At 42.0% G+C, this 18,285-nt stretch overlaps 1 protein-coding gene across 1 annotated transcript in view; it reads left to right on the forward strand.

Annotated features, from left to right (window-relative positions):
* The window catches only part of col4a6 (collagen, type IV, alpha 6), a 125,814-nt gene that overhangs the window by 1,049 nt on the left and 106,480 nt on the right, over positions 1–18,285 (forward strand). The gene's annotated exons all lie outside the window — the stretch shown is intronic.

Below are 18,285 nucleotides of genomic sequence, written 5' to 3' on the forward strand. Positions count from 1 at the left end.
TGATTTTAAGCAATAATTTGGCTGCACATTTAGTGTGCATAATTTATGGTGCATTTATCATCTTTTTCTCATGTTAAAGAAATTAAGGCAGTATACATTTTTTTAAGTAGCTAATTTGAAATCGTTAAAGATTAGTCGAGTCATCAAATTGTGCTAGTTGTTGGGGAAATGTGGAGGTAATGAGGTGCATATTTAATTGTTTCATATAAGTTGAGTATATAGGTTAGTTATGAATAGGTGTGTCTTAGGGATATTTGAAAGTACAGTAAGTTGTGATTTGGCTGTTCTGATTGTCCATAAGAGTTTATTTATCATGAACAGGCAGTGAACCTATATAGGGAAAATGCATTTAATTTTAGCAGTTACTGGGAGCAATTTTAGATAGTATGATTAGAGAATATATGCATGACATCAGAGAATACAAAATCCACAGACCTATCAAATGGCAGCGTTCTGGACGGGCCCAAGCAGACATGAGGTTGATGCAGGTGGGATAGAGAGTAGTGGCAGAATAGTCTAGCCATGAACTGATTATAGCCTGCACTAATAAACAGCTTAGCAGAGTAATAATTATCGGAGGGCTGAATTTTCCTCATGTTGTGTAGCATGAAGCAGGAAGACGGTTGCTTCAGTGTGGTCCACAATGGTAAGTGGGTCAGCTAGGAGTCAACTAGGATTTCGTATATGAGAATAAAGGAGAAAAAAAATTAAGAGGTCTTGACTGTGTTGAAGAGGAGTTTATTTGTGTTGAAAAGACAAAAAGTCATCCCGACCAGTATGATATTTTTGATGCCTCTTTCACTCCATATATCTAGCACCTCACTACAGATCTGTTTAAAATGTCAACTATAGAAATGTATAATTATATACTTATTTATTTTTAATAAAATAATTGAATAATCCTTATTTAAATTGGCTTTTGTTTTAATGACCACAGTGGACGGACACTTCCCAGAATGCCAATACTTGTAGAATTTGTTTGAATTGTAAATCAGTAAATTCCACTTTCTGTTCTGCTCTGTTCTTTTTGGTTAGAGCTGCACATTTCTCAATAAATATTCCACAGATATTTTTATATAGCATGTTAAAATTGTCACTTTTTGAGGGTGATCAAAAACGCACCGTTTTTGTGTCTGTCCCTTTAAATGCAAATGAGCTGCTGCTCCCTGTGTTTGTGTGTTAGCAGCTCCGATTACCTCACACAGACACACACTGAAAATTTCAAAAACTTTTAGCCTTTTATGTTCAAACCGGAGTCAGAAAGATGGAGAGACTCAAGAAGAAGTGACAACATGTAGAATGCAACATTTCTGAATGGTTAGTTGATGCATTTAAAGCTGATGTGGAGTTAACTATCTTCTAGTCATTGATTAGCATATTCTGTCTTGACGATCTATAAATCGCGTTCCCGGGGGCAGAGTTTATGTAAATTCTTGATGCTATTGCTATCTTGATGCTAAAATGCTATTTAGGCTACATTTCATATCGTCTGTAAACCCTTGCATTACCAAGGCAACGACTGTTTATAATTACAACATTTGTATTACATTCCAACAAGCTCTGTTATCAGCCCCAACAGTGCATGGAATGGAACGATTAAAGGGATAGTTCACCCAAAAAGGAAAATTATCCCATAATTGACTCACCCTCAAGCCATCCTAGGTGTATATGACTTTCTTCTTTCAGCCAAACACAATCGGAGTTATATTAAAAAATATCCTGGCTGTTCCAAGCTTTATAATTTGAGTGAATGGTAACTTGGATTTTGAAGCCCAAAAAAGCCATCCTTATTTCTAACTTTATAAACTATAATCACTGGCTTCCGGTAACGGCTGTACGCGAGTCTAGATCCGGCGGGAGAGTGACCTCTATCGTAAGCTTAGGTGAGATTAGATGCCTCTCGCTGTTCAAACAAATAGGGCTGGGCAACAAACTCAAGCTTCTCCGACATTTCTCTTTAAATATTGTCATTTTAGACTTCTAATTCGTGAGCGGTGTTTAGTTTTGCTCTATTCGCCGGAACTAGACTCGCGGACGGAAGCCAGTGATTATAGTTTATAAAGTTATACTTAAGATATTTTTCTTACAAAAACGCATCGCTTCTCTTCAGAAGTTTTTTATTAATCCCCTGGAGCCGTATAGATTACTGTTATGATGGATGTGCATTTTTAGATCTTCAAAAACTTAATTCCCATTGTAAAGCTTGGAATAACGAGGATATGTTTTAATATAACTCCGATTTTGTTTGGCTGAAAGAAGAATGTCATATACAACTAGGATGGCTTGAGGGTGAGTAAATTATGGGCTAATTTTCATTTTTGGGTGAACTATCCCTTTAAGCAAAGAGAACGGTTGACCCGACGGTGGAAAAGCAGCTATTTTCTGGACATTGACACAATTTTCTTTAAACTTCTCTTAATGTAGACGTCACTTTAACTTGGTATGCTTGTAGAGGGTCAGACCTCCAACATCCTTCAGAAAAGGTCATCAAGAATGATGAAGCAGAGAAGATAAGTTCTTAAGAGTCTTTGATGGGATCAGTATAGAGGTCAGGGTTTTCCTTTTTTTTCTACAGACAAGAACAATAAATCTTTATTAGTGTGCTGACATTTACCAGCAATTGTAAGCTCCTACATAGGTTTTAAATGGTTAATTGGCCCAAATTCTTCAACTGGATTATGAGGAGCAAGGCAATACAAGGAGCCAGGTATTAGTGAACTGGTGAAATATCTCAAGTCTATAGAGAAGACTTTGGAAAATGGAACTGTTAAACTACATACCAGCCTCTTTTTGCCTCTGATTTGATAGTGAAAAAGGGTTGTCAATTACCCCTATTCTGATATACTAAATATTAAAATTCATCAACAAAACATTTGCTTAGCACCAGATTAACGATTTCATTACACCCTTTTCAATTCAAAGTTAAGTCTCACTCTTTAAATTACACACGTATGAAATATGTTTTGTAAACATCTAGATTTTGTGTATTTGATAATGCTTTTACATGATATCACAAACCAAGTGGGGTAGCGGATCATATATTTATATACTGATGTATGGAACATTCACGCCATATTTTTTATTTTTATAAATTCTCATCTGCAGCCACCTTTTCTGGTTATTGAAAAAAATCTAAATCTTACTGGCAAAACAGCCAGTTATATATAATAGCCCTTCTGAAACAGACTCAGTTAGGGGTGTGCGGTATTGACAAAAAAATATATCTCGATATTTTCTGGGATTTTATCGATAACGATAATTAGACCATATTTTCTGAGTGTGTTATTGTGTTGGTACGCAGCTGGCAGGTTTTGGGCTGCCGTGGACAGATGACTCCTGTAAAAGCTTTTGATATTCTTCATATTCTGTGTGGTGGTCAGTTCACAGCAGTGACAACAAATATTTTTTCCAATACGTTTTAATTGATTTCTACCTTTTATGGGCATTTTTACCTTTGTAAATCCATTTTTTAAACCTAATTATATGCATGCATCGTCTTTTGTGTCAATTTCATAAATTTGATCAAATTCAATTATGATTAATTAATTATTATTAATTATTATAATATTATTATTAATGATTAATTATTATTATAATAATACACAATAGGACTGTTACCAATCAAATTAATTAAATATGAGCAAAATTCATATTTGCAATGGAGAGGAAACACAGAAGCTACATTTGAAGTGGCATTTAAAATCATTTACTCAGACTGTTTAATACAGTTCAGAGGTGACAAATGAATAACCTGCAGTCACAAATGCATAAATAATATTTTTATGTTTTAAACATAAAACAGGGAATATTGATATTTGAAATGATTTAATACATGAAAAGATACTTTAAATGTGAAATAAATTAAAACCGCCAGTAGGTGGCAGCAAGCCACTGTTAATGAGTGAGTCATTGAGATTTAACGGATTCATTCAAATGGCTAATTCATTCGGAACAAAGCTTTTTACTATCTTAATCTCTCTTAGTCATTGAATCATTGATTCAACTGATTCGTTCAAAAAGCAGATTCATTCAGTAAGGAAACACCGCTATATGTTGCTCAATTACAATTACAGTGCTGTGGCTTTGTTTTGAACTATCTTCGTAGGCGAAATACAGCAAAAACAGGCAATATGGTGTCTAAAATGTAAGTCACTTAATTTTAACTTCTTGTTTATTAAACTTGTATAAATTCAACATCACATTTGTTAGCATGCTGATATCTGGAGAAAAACTGCACTCTTTGTGTGATATTTATTAAAGGCACATATTTGTACTACACCACACACACACGCGCACACACAGCAGTTATACCCTTCACCAAGGTCTAAGCTTCGTCCATGCTTCAGGTTACAGTTTCTGATTGGCTAAGAAATAGATAAACATAGTAATTTTCCACACATATACAAATAGACTGAAGCATATCTTGATTATGCAGCTGACACTCGGATCCTGAAGTTAGGCACGTCGTGACCTTCCAGGTCGCAGATTTGGGTTGCTGGGCGCCAGCCTGTCCCGAACAACAACTCAGTCAATCTCCAATAATGCCAGTGAATCCTTAACCTGTAACCAAGAAGACTAACACACAGCTTTTCCAAGGTTTGATTTGGCCAGGCTCTAACTATAAACCGGAGAGTCCTGTCAAAACATCAAGATGTTTTGAACAGCGTCTTGAGCCATAGCTGGCGCTGCGGACAGACGCCGGTGTATGTACACTCATAGAATATAATGTGTTCGAATTTTAAAGACGTGCCGCTGCGCTTCTCGTCCGGTGTGCGCAGAGCCGCCTTAAACTAATGTTAGGCCCCGGGGCTGATAGGTTTTTTAGGCCACCCATCCCCTCGATTTATAGAGTCTCATTTTAAAAAAGTGTAATATCTAGGTAATCTACATCACAGTTGAGAAATTTCAACTTTATGCAAATGAGAAGCGATTTTCGTGAGCGACAACCAATAGGAAAGAAGCATTTCAGTGGAGCTCAGCTCCTGTCACTGTCTCGAGTGCAGTGCAGGCAAGACAGAAGAGTTTGAGGGCGATTTCACTGTTTTATATGATTTGACTGTAACTAACCACAAACATGGATATAATAAAATGATGCATGGAAAAGAAACTGTCGACAGTCTCAGTGTAACTCATTCATACATTTATAGTTCGAGTGTTGTAGTTTTATGATGCAAGTTTAGCACTGCTGCAGTTCATTTTCACAGTTTCCCTCTACATTATGTTGACTATTAGGGACAAGAAAATGTATTATTTGTCAAATTTGGATGACGTTTTAGTAATTTATGACAGTATGAGTGAGTTTAATTTGTAGATTGATCAATCGTTAATCTAGTAAATTATTTAATCCTCTGAACACTGCTGTGTGGTAATAAAAAAACACTCTCCCAACAGCATACTGTTTCTTTTGAGCCTAATTCTTAGTCAAATTAAAATAATATAGTTGTATCACTTGTTTTGTATATCAGTAGATGTGGCCAGACGAGCAGTCTACCAATAACATTAGAGCGACAGCACTACCAACGCCCACAAGCGACTTCACAGTATAGAGACTAGCGACATACAGTGACAAAATTGCTGGCTGTGTGAACGGGTCTTATGGGGCCACGTGGGTCACTCAATCAGCAGACATGTAACATCCGATTAGAGTGATTGACAGAAAATCTGACAAGTTACAAAACAATATGACCTTTTCAGCTCATCATGAACCTGAAAATGTGAGGCCCCTGAACTTGGGAGGCCCCTGGGCTTCAGCCCAGGTAAGCCCGTGCATTAATGTGGCCTTGAGATGTGCATTAATGCGGCCTTGAGATGTGCATTAATGCGGCCTTGCTTCCCTTAAGACGAAGGCGCATGTGGAGAAATGTTGTTGAATGTGGATTCAGGTGTTGAATGTGGAGAAATGTTGTCAAATGAGGTGCTGAAACCATCAAAGCTGCAGAGACATTTGAACAAAACTGGGCTGTGTTGGGAAGCCAACATAATAGTGTTTTAAACAGTCATGTTCATATCGCTAACTGTATTTGATCAATTACATTTACAGTAGGCTATGTAAATTGGGGTGAATGAACTTTGTTGAACATTTCATACTTTTAGAATGTTCTGTTATTCTGTGTTCATACTATCATATGTGGAAAGGTGGTCCTCGGAATGTTTTTAAACACTCATTGGTGGGCCATGAGTTGCAAAAGGTTGAGAACCCCTGCCCTACACCACACACACGCACACACAGCAGTTATACCCTTCACCAAGGTCTAAGCTTCGTCCATGCTTCAGGTTACAGTTTCTGATTGGCTAAGAAATAGATAAACATAGTAATTTTCCACACATACAGATAGACTGAAGCATATCTTGATTATGCAGCTGACACTCGGATCCTGAAGTTAGGCATGTCGTGACCTTCCAGGTCGCAGATTTGGGTTGCTGGGCGCCAGCCTGTCCCGAACAACAACTCAGTCAATCTCCAATAATGCCAGTGGTTCCTTAACCTGTAACCAAGAAGACTAACACACAGCTTTTCCAAGGTTTGATTTGGCCAGGCTCTAACTATAAACAGGAGAGTCCTGTCAAAACATCCAAGATAATGCGTTCTTTATCTCAAGAAAGTCATAACAGATTAACAGCAGAGTATATCATTGTACTTTTCGAATTTTCATACTATCATATGTGGAAAGGTGGTCCTCGGAATGTTTTTAAACACTCATTGGTGGGCCATGAGTTGCAAAAGGTTGAGAACCGCTGCTCTAAGCGATGTTGGGTGAAGTCAAAGTTCAAAGTATTTTCAAACAAAGCGGAGGCTAGCTTGACCCTCCATCCTCCTCATCCCATCCGCTCCCCTTCCCTTCCGTGCTTCCTGAAACAGTCATGAACCATTTAGAAAAAACAAACTAGATTTACCCACCTGTCCAGCAAAAACAGAGCCACCTGAGTGTCGGATTGGAAGCCCTTCTGCCGGCAGAGTTCTCGCCACCTTTTGAACGCTATTCCGATGTAAATTCAGGACTTTGCACGTTCCTTTTCGTTTTACCTCTTCTTTGTTATTTGTTCATTGGAACGTCGTCTCTTTGGTCGTGTGTCGGCCATATCAGAATTCTCAAGAATATACATTTTTAACGTTAGTTGTTGTCGTTGTCTAGGACATCTCTCCTCTAGCTAACTTCCCTCTTCATGCTTCTCTCTCCTCCACTTCCCACTCCCCCCTTCATGTGCACGCGCACTAACCCCCCACCCCCCCCCCAGATCATTCTTGTCGGTTATTGGCTGGAACGCCGTTTGTTATGTTTCGTGGTCCAGGCTGGGCCAGTTTGTTTTTCTTGCCGTTTGTGGAGCCTGGGCTGTCTACAGAGGCCACGTTTTTTTACAGTGTGTTCAGGGGACAGGCGGCTAGCGGATAGTGAGGAGATGTTTGCTGTATGTGACAAAAAATGTTTTGGCCTAAAAAACACGTGACATCGCTTAGAGCACCTTTAACTATATTAAATTAGACGAAATCACGCAGTGAAAGTGTGCACTCTAAATGCGCACCCGCACTAGTCTAATCTACTACTAGACTACATCACGTAGACAGATTATGCATGCATGCGCTCTTCTCTGTGTCCGTGAGAGGGATGTACTCGATAATGTCATATCGCACATTGTCAAAAACAAATATTTTAGTATTTTAACTAAGCCAAAGGCAATCGATTCCAATAACAAGGTGCACATAGTGTAAGGCAATGGCATCATTTTCCTTTAAAATTCCCTAATGCTTAGACTCAAAATGAGCTTGTGTCGAAAATGTAATATAAAATATCATGACATTTTATTAGCCTATGTAAAATAACTTTATTCTAGTGTGGGATAAGGATGGGGATTAGTGGGATAAGTCGATGTTGAGAAAAAAACAAGCATGGCTAATCTTTATTGTCATTTCACAAATGAAACTCTTTTCTAACCCTCTGAGAAAGTGTTGTGGTGTTGTGCTTTTTGTGTGAATATTGTCTTAGTGTTATCACAGAGGACACCCCATGCTTCCTCCCCCGTGAAAAATTCCTGGACTGCCTGGTAAAACATGTTGAGAGTTCGCTTTTCCTTGCTGCAGGTGTCACTTTCTAGAATATTCCTTCAGGTCAGACCGAGACACTTTGTGATTGCTTTGTGATTTGTTAGTGCCTCTCCCTGTTTTAACATTCCGTGGTCCCTCCATCCATTTAAAAGCTTTAACGCTCTGAGGTAATGTTTATGGCCCTCTATTGGATATTAGGTTAAGTGGATTGAGATAGATGAGTTGTCAGTAGGATTGAGGGCATAATGGAGAAGAGTTCTGTTTTTCTGTTTGTTGTATCTTAAATATTATTTCAATGTTCAGGTGTATGTTCAGAAATTAAATAGCAACATATCAAGCTGTCATTTAACAGATACTTGTATAGCTATTTACTGTAGCCTGTGAAGTCCCCCTGGAGTACACACACAAAATTTATTCATTCAGTCATTCATATTTTTATTTTATTTTATTTTACTTGCCAGACTTTTTACATGGAATGCAAGAACAATTCAAATGAAAAAAAATCGACATAAATATAATCTAAAATATTAAAATAAAATATAAATTTCAAACACTATTAAAGACAAGTAAACAATCTGTTATAGTTTTTTTTACAGTACATTTTCAAAACCTGATCCCATGCTTTCATTACACTTATACACATTTCAGTCCACATAACATATTTTTTCAGACACAAGATTATTGTAATATGTAATGAGAACATTTGGTTTAATCACCGAAACACAACAGTATGATCTTCTTTCAATTTAGCACTTTTAACAATCAGTTCATTCAACAGCAAACAATGCAAGATACATGTTTTAAATCACCCTTGTTGCTGAAATAATGACAGTAATACAGACTACAGTTGCCACATTAGAAAATACACTTACATTGCCTAATTTATGTAACTGAATCCATACTGTTTGTAATAGTAGGCTATCTATCTAGTGAGTTATCAAAAGGTGTGATGAAGTAATGAAACTGCCATGAGGTTTTGTGCTAGAAAAGTAAATGTTTTCCCTGTGCCATATGACTGAATCTGTACTGTAGTTGACCTTTATAGGGGTGAGTTACAGTAATGAGGCAGTCTCTACCATGGTAATCTGTTTACAGTATCACATGGCATATATACTGTAGTGTAAAATGCTGTATTTTATGCCATCTGTCTCCCTGATGTTACTATACAGTCATTGACTTAGGGCTGTGCAATTCATTGAATTTCGATTTTTGCTCCCAACGATCACCAAAATAGTATAATCGAGTAAAAACGACTATTTTGCCATGTTCCGTTTTTAAAGAACGCTCTTATTTTGTCTTGTGTTCTGAATGACGCGCGCACGCGCACATCCGCCCCTCCCGATGCCATAAACTCTCTCAGCTTGAATGTTTAAACTGATAAAAACTTAAAAAGAAGTGAAAATGATAAACTTTAGTTACGATGCAATGCTGGCCCGATTGTACAAGTGACAATTCCGTCATGTCCCGACTCCTAAACGCGAATGTGTAGTTTCGACGCTTGCCTTGTCCAGCGCATTTTGAGAGACGGGGAGAGAGAAGACGCAACGCACCTTAAAGGGATAGTTCGCCCAAAAATGATATTTAAGCCATGATTTACTCACCCTCAAGCCGTTCGAGATGCATATGTTAATCTTTTTTCAGACGAACACATTTTCAGTTATTTTAGAAAATGTCTTAGATCTTTCAGTGGTTATAATGTGAAGCAATGGGGTCCAGCAGATTCAAGTCGCAAAATGTGCATGCATCCTTCACAAAAATAATCCATCCGGCTCCAGGGGGATAAACGAAGGCCTTCTGAGGGTAATCCGTGCAGTTTTGTCGTAAAAATATACATATTTAAAACTTTATAAACGAAAATAACTGGCTTCCGGTGGCGGTCGGTGCGCGTTCATGGAGATGGTTGCTGGCATATGACGTAGGACGTAACGCAGGAAGCGTCGTGACGTAGAACGAGCGTGACAGCAGAGCCAGAGAGCAGAGCAAAACAAAACTCTACGTTCGCTCTACGTCACGACGTCATTCATCTCCATGAACGCGCGCCGACCGCCACCGGAAGCCAGTTATTTTCGTTTATAAAGTTTTAAATATGTATATTTTTACGACAAAACTGCACGGATTACCCTCAGAAGGCCTTCGTTTATCCCCCTGGAGCCGGATGGATTATTTTTGTGAAGGATGCATGCACATTTTGTGACTTGAATCTGCTGGACCCCATTGCTTCACATTATAACCACTGAAAGATCTAAGACATTTTCTAAAATAACTGAAAATGTGTTCGTCTGAAAAAAGATTGAAATATGCATCTCGAACGGCTTGAGGGTGAGTAAATCATGGCTTAAATATCATTTTTGGGCGAACTATCCCTTTAACGCCGACTGTCGCGAATTTGCAACAAACCCCTTCCATTCAGACTGCAGGCGAGATAGCGTGTGTTTTCCCCCAATGCCTGTTTGTGCACATTCGATACATACCTAGGAACCTTTTGCACGCACTGGTTTCTCGTAGGAGCGGTCGGAGTGGGAACTACATCCGGTTCACGGAAGCTAATATTTTGGTTTGCAAAATCCGCATATCAAGGGCGCAAATGTGGAGAAATTGCCCAAAATGAGTTAAGTTGTGCTAAGATAAAAATATGTACCAGCTTATTGATTGCCTCTATAGCTATGTTATTCATATAGACTTCATGTGACGAATATTTTTTACGTACTTTGTAGATTTCGGTTTGTAGCAAATTCGCGACATTCGTCCATAACGGCTGGATTGGGCTATAATGGCTACATATAACAATGCTGTATTTAGATGGTTTCAGCCAAAAAAAAAAATTTTTTCTTTTTTTTTCACTAAAAATAGCATGTTAGGATATAACACTATAAGAATATATAATGTATGCACTGGAGAAACAAGGAAAGAGTTAAACAGAGTGTAACATGGAATGTATAAAAACTACTGTCAATGTTAGGGAGTAGGAGAGTGTTTTGTTTCTTGCTGTTGTCAAGATTCATTAATTTGTCAATTAAAGTTTATAAGTTCTAACAACTTTGTGCCATGAATAAAATCTACATACCTGAGATGGGAAAATGTGTTTTATTAATTTTACCATTTTGTAAAAAAAATTACCCTAAATGCCTGTTGTCGCTAATTTGCAACATACCTAAATTTATATCTATTCTATATGGTATAGACAAATTAACAATCTCAACTTAATTTAGCATCAGCTTGGAGCCAGAAACACACAATGTTTTTTTTTTTTGTTTTTTTTTTTTGCAGTGAATCAGTTGTTTGATTAACTTTAAAAACACAGACAGCAGCATGATTATTAAGTTGCTGTCACTTTAAGAGATAATGCACGTATCCAGTATACTGATATTGTACACATGCATTGTCTTTCTCAACTGTTGTTTACGTTCACTTAAGACATCACCGACTATGTTTAATAGGATAATCGGCAAGACGGGCATTTTGACATAATTTTGTGTGAAATATAGTCCGTTCAAGCGCAAGACGCGTAAGAGCTCAATTCAGTATTAGCGACTTTCTGGGCTTTCTGTCAGATGCGCATGAGTTATCTTTCACGCTGTCTTGCTAAAAAACCGATCGGGACAGTGACAGTTCTGTCAATTCTTGGCCATCTGGCTGTCCTGTCGAGCCCTGCATTTAGATCTAGCGCGTCAATTCTCAACACTCTCAGCCCAGCGACAGTGCGTAAAGCTCAGTAGGCAATGAAAATATATCTGCACTGAATGTCATAATGACTAGCTGAGACAGGAAGCAAGTGCAAGTATTTTATTACGGCAACACAGTCAACAGTACAAGCAGATGTGAGATGGGTGACGCAGGGACAAGATGGTCAGGATCCGTGATGAAGTGCTGTGACGGTGACGGTGAGAAGACGACGAAATCCACGAAGAACGGGAACAGGAACACAAGGCAGGAACGGACACCGGAACACCAACACGGAGGACATCAACAAACGATCTGACAAAGATGATACAACAACGGTGAGTATTTATAGAAGGGTGAATTGCTTGCAGCTGGTGAAGTGATGATGATCAGCTGGAGCGGATCAGGTGATGTCATACACTCACACCCACTACACACGCGCTCACATAACAACATAAACACGAGACTAAAAGGAACAGAGAATACGTCTACCGTGACAGTACCCCTCCTCCTGAGAACGCCTCCTGGCGTTCCCAGGCCCCCCTACCTGTCGATTGAAATCATCGATAAGGGAGTGATCCAGGATGTCTCTAGCAGGTACCCAACTTCTCTCCTCCGGACCGTAACCTTCCCAGTCCACCAAGTACTGAAATCCGCGTCCCCTCCGCCTAGAGTCCAGAATACGATTAACCGAATAAGTGGTCTCCCCATCTACGAGTCGCGGTGGGGGAGGAACCGGGACAGACGGATTAATGTGAGAATGAAACACTGGTTTAATTTTAGACACATGGAAGGCGGGATGAATCCTCCTGTACGCGGGAGGCAATTTGAGGCGGACTGCCACCGGACTAATGATTTTGGTGACAGTAAACGGGCCAATAAATTTAGGTGCAAGCTTATTAGAGACGGTACGCAAAGGAATGTTCTTAGTAGAAAGCCACACTTTTTGACCCACGACGTATACGGGAGGCTTTGACCTGTGGCGATCGGCCTTGGCCTTGGTGCGCGCTCCCACTTGGAGTAGAGTCTCACGGGCTCTAGTCCAAGTACGATGACACCTCTGGACAAAGGCGTGAGCGGAGGGAACCGCAACCTCGGATTCCAGACTGGGAAAAATAGGTGGCTGGTAACCTACACTACACTCAAATGGAGAAAGGCCCGTGGCCGACACTGGCAACGTGTTGTGAGCGTACTCCACCATAGAGAGTTGCTGGCTCCATGAGGAAGGATTCTTGGACACCAAACATCGCAACACCCTTTCCAAATCTTGGTTGGCTCTCTCGGTCTGACCATTGCTCTGGGGATGAAACCCTGAGGACAGACTAACCGTCGCCCCCAGTAATCTACAAAATTCTCGCCAAAATTTGGACACAAACTGGGGTCCCCTGTCAGAGACCACGTCAATCGGGAGGCCATGTAAGCGAAAGACGTGGTCTACGACGGCTACCGCTGTCTCCTTAGCTGAGGGTAATTTGGGTAAGGGGACAAAATGGGCTGCCTTCGAGAACCGGTCCACCACAGTCAAAACGACCGTGTTCCCTTGAGAGGGTGGGAGGGCGGTAATGAAATCTAGAGCGATATGGGACCAGGGTCTCGAAGGAACCGACAGCGGTTGAAGTAACCCATCAGGAGGTCGATTGGAAGTCTTACCAGTGGCACAAACCGAGCAAGCCAAGACAAAATCGTGAATGTCGCGAGCCATACGTGGCCACCAGAATCGTTGCTTGACTAAAAAACTAGTTCGATTTACTCCTGGATGGCACGCCACGTTGGAACCATGACCCCACTGGATAACGTCGGACCGTAATCCCTCCGGCACGAATAAGCGGCTCGGTGGACACCCGGGCGGAGGCGTTACCCCTTCTAAGGCCTTCTGGACCCTCGATTCGATCTCCCATGAGAGTGTGGAAACGACTAGAGTTTCGGGCAAAATGCACTCGGGAGTAGTCGGGCGTGCGGAAAAATCAAATATGCGAGATAGAGAGTCGGGTTTGATGTTCTTAGAACCCGGGCGGTACGAAATAGAAAAATCGAAACGACCGAAAAAAAGTGCCCACCGAGCCTGCCTGGAGTTCAGTCTTTTAGCAGTGCGAATATACTCTAAATTCTTGTGATCAGTCCAGACGATAAAAGGTACCCCGGACCCTTCTAACCAGTGGCGCCATTCCTCCAACGCTAGCTTAACTGCCAACAACTCTCTGTTGCCAATGTCGTAATTACGTTCTGCCGGGGACAACCGATGAGAAAAAAACGCGCATGGATGCACATCGTCGTCTACAGGGGAGCGTTGGGACAACACTGCACCTACTCCCACCTCTGACGCGTCGACCTCCACCACGAACTGACGTGATGGATCAGGGGCGACAAGAATGGGGGCTGAAACAAAGCGGCCCTTCAGTTTGGTAAACACAGCCTCGGCTGTGTTAGACCACCTGAACGTCGTTCTGGGGGAGGTCAAGGCGGTCAGAGGTGCGACTAGTTGGCTGAAATTGCGAATAAAACGCCGATAGAAGTTGGCGAACCCCAGGAACCTCTGCAGGGCCTTGCGAGAATCCGGGCTTGGCCAATCTACCACAGCCTTGATCTTCTCAGGGTCCATCCGCATCCCCTCAGACGACACGATGTACCCAAGGAAAGGAACTGACTGTGCATGGAATTCGCATTTCTCCGCCTTGACAAAAAGCCCATTCTCTAGCAACCTCAGAAGCACTCGTCGGACGTGTTGCACATGTTCCTGGAGAGAAGAAGAAAAAATCAATATGTCGTCCAGGTAGACATATATGAACTGATCGATCATATCTCGCAACACATCATTGACCAGTGCTTGGAAAACTGCCGGGGAGTTGGACAGCCCGAAGGGCATGACCAAATATTCAAAGTGCCCCCTGGGGGTGTTAAAGGCAGTTTTCCACTCATCCCCCTCCCTAATGCGAACCCAAATGATAAGCGTTACGCAAGTCCAATTTAGTGAAGATGGACGCTCCCTGCAACCTCTCGAAGGCTGAAGACATCAACGGCAAAGGATAAGTATTCTTTACCGTGATGTTATTCAACCCCCGGTAGTCAATACAAGGTCGCAGAGAACCGTCCTTCTTCCCCACAAAAAAGAACCCCGCCCCCGCTGGAGAAGAGGAAGGGCGAATGAACTTGGTTGCTAGAGAATCAGAAATGTATTTCTCCATAGCCTCCCTCTCCGGAATAGAGAGTGAATATAACTTGCCCTTAGGCGGAGACTTACCTGGCAGTAGATCTATCGCACAGTCATAGGGACGATGCGGAGGAAGAGAAGCAGCACGAGACTTACTGAACACTTCCTTCAGGTCCAGATACTCCGCGGGCACGTTAGACAAATCCCCTGTTTCCTCCTGAAAAACAGAAACAGGCACAGACGAACAAGCAGACACGAGACAAGACTTATGACATTCCTTGCTCCACTCCAGCACGACTCTATGATGCCAGTCCACTCGAGGGTTGTGTTGAATGAGCCAGGGATGTCCGAGGACGACGGGTGCCAGAGGTGAATCCATGATGTAGAATGAAATAGTCTCAGAGTGGTTGCCAGAAGTGATGAGGGTTAATTCTTCAGTGGATAGTGAAATGGTGGGAAGTGTCTGTCCATTAAGAGCGTGAACTGCGATTCTGTGAGTGAGTGGTTTGAGGGGAATCTGTAACTGTTGTGCGAATGAGTGGTCCATAAAATTACCTTCAGCCCCAGAATCCAGAAGTGCTCGACAGTCGTGCTGGTGGACTGACCATCTTAGTCTTACCGGGAGGAGCGTGGAGGTAGATGTAACAGCTGATGAGGTCTTCCTGGCGGAGATCCCACCCGATAGTAGCCTCAAGTTTACTATCGGGCTTGGCCTTTTACCGGGCAGTTGTATGAAAAATGTCCCGCTCCTCCACAATATAGGCAAAGGCCCTGGGACCTCCGCCTCTCCCTCTCCTCCCGGGAAAGCCGAGCTCGACCCACCTGCATGGGCTCGGGATCGTAGACTGGGCTGACCACGTCCCTGCCGTTGGATCTTGAACCGTCGACCCCTCCGAAGGTACGGGTGGACGGGACTCGGCGTTCGATCCTGGATAGCCGAGCGTCCACCCGCAGAGCTAAGTCAATCAACCCGTTCAGTGTGGTGGGTAGATCCAAGGCGTAGATCTCCTTCTGGACGTGGTCAGCCAACCCATGCAGGAACATATCCCACTGCGCCTCCTCGTTCCAGCCGCACTCCGCCGCCAGGGTCCGGAATTCGATAGAAAAATCTGAAACTGATCTTTCACCTTGACGAAGATCCGCCAATGTCCTGGCAGCCTCTCTCCCCGAAAGCGCTCGGTCAAAGACCTTCTTCATCTCGGCGGAGAGGGTCTGGAACGAGGCGCAGCATGGATGTTGATTCTCCCACACCGCCGTTCCCCAGAGTGCCGCCTTCCCAGTCAGCAAGGTGATAACGAACGCCACTTTGGCCTGTTCAGTACTGAAAGTCTGTGGTTGAAGAGCAAAGTGCATTGAACAACGCGTCAAGAATGCTCTACAAAAAGCTGGTTCACCTGAATAGGTCTCCGGTGTGGGTAGACGAGGCTCGGACTGGAAAGGTCTTGCAGGTGTTGCGGGGGGAACAGCCGGTGTGGGCGGCGCAGCGGGAATCTGTAGGCGATGGATCTGCTGGGTGAGCTCGGACACCTGCGTCACCAGGGCTTGTACTGCGCGACCCGTGTCGCCGATCTCTTGTTGTTGCGAATCCATTCTTCGGATACAGTGATGAATGAACTCTTCCAATGCTCCAGAAGACGCGCTCACTGCTTCCATTCCGTGGTCAGATCGTTCTGTCATAATGACTAGCTGAGACAGGAAGCAAGTGCAAGTATTTTATTACGGCAACACAGTCAACAGTACAAGCAGATGTGAGATGGGTGACGCAGGGACAAGATGGTCAGGATCCGTGATGAAGTGCTGTGACGGTGACGGTGAGAAGACGACGAAATCCACGAAGAACGGGAACAGGAACACAAGGCAGGAACGGACACCGGAACACCAACACGGAGGACATCAACAAACGATCTGACAAAGATGATACAACAACGGTGAGTATTTATAGAAGGGTGAATTGCTTGCAGCTGGTGAAGTGATGATGATCAGCTGGAGCGGATCAGGTGATGTCATACACTCACACCCACTACACACGCGCTCACACAACAACATAAACACGAGACTAAAAGGAACAGAGAATACGTCTACCGTGACACTGAACTTATTTTTTGCCTCTAACTCAATCCAACTGAAATCGTACAATTCACTAGCCAATGGCTAATTAAAGCCTAGCGTGAACTTTGGTTTCATATGCGAGTGATTTACTCGCATATTAGATGGTTGAACAGGATTAAGAGACGGTATAAAGAATATTGTATTCACATTGTATTGTGTTCTTTCTTTCTTTCCTTCATTCCATTTCACTAGTTTCCATCCCATTAAAGTACATAAGCATTCATGCTTATTCTCCTTCTAGTCCTAAATGTATTGCTTTCACTATCTCATTGTTTACTCTGTCATCCATGCATTTTCGATCAAATTTTTTTTTTCCTGAGACTAAACATTAAGATTTTTAAGAGCGACATTAAATGATTAAGAGCAGGATGTCTTTTGTAGTTTACTCTCCAGGTGGCTTCATTTCCTGTTCCCTTGTCTCTTACAATCTCTCTCTTTGCCTCTTCAGATCTGTTGAGAGGAAATGAAGTTAATCGCAATGTCAGTGAGAGATTTACTCCTTACATGGCCAGCTTTTACTGTACAGAGGCTTGTGGTTGCACATGAGAGAGATCTCTTATATCTGCACGTTCATAGTGCCAAAAAGCGAACAGTTTTACTGCTTTTTCATCTTTCATGAGGTTGGATGACAGGCTGTTTATACAGTATGTTGTTCTGTGTATGTTTGTGGGACCACGTGTGTGGGCTGGCTTTTATTGCTTCACTCAGTCACATCTCCAGCCAGGCTCTTCTGTAATGTCCTGCAGTTACAATCCATAAGTATAAATCACAGCACGCTACTATAACACTTTGAGCTGCTATGGATAATTTAACTTAATACAGGTTATAAAGACCTGCTGAGTGTCTCTGTCCCTCACCGTCTCCATTTCTGTCCCTCCCATAGTTTTACATGGTCTTCTTTTGCCCATCACTTTCTTTTTCTTTATTTGTAGTCTTTCTTTGTTTATATCTTCTCTTTTTTTTTCTCGGTACACTGATCTCCCTCTTTCTGTTGTATGTACCTTCAAATCATGCAGCAAGTAGCACAGTCCAAAAGTGTCAATGATTTGAGAGATTACAGTCTCGGAGGTGTTGACAGATGCCTCCTCCACAGCTGATTTAAGAGAGTGACAGGACCAAAGGCAGTGACATTTTTGTCTTTGTCTTGCCATCAGCTCTGCACGTATGATAGAGCTCACTAAGATCCATGCTCACTCATGTTCAAAGCAAGCAAAGGGTCAAAGGTTACACTATGGAAACAGAGTGAGAGTGTGTGGAGAGGGCATCTTAACATTTTTTCCGTCACTCACTCGGGTTACTGACACATTTTAAAAGAAAAAGAGGAGGG

The sequence above is a fragment of the Abramis brama genome (genome assembly GCF_963993115.1).
Source record: "Abramis brama genome assembly, chromosome: 3".
NCBI classification, from domain to species: domain Eukaryota; kingdom Metazoa; phylum Chordata; class Actinopteri; order Cypriniformes; family Leuciscidae; genus Abramis; species Abramis brama.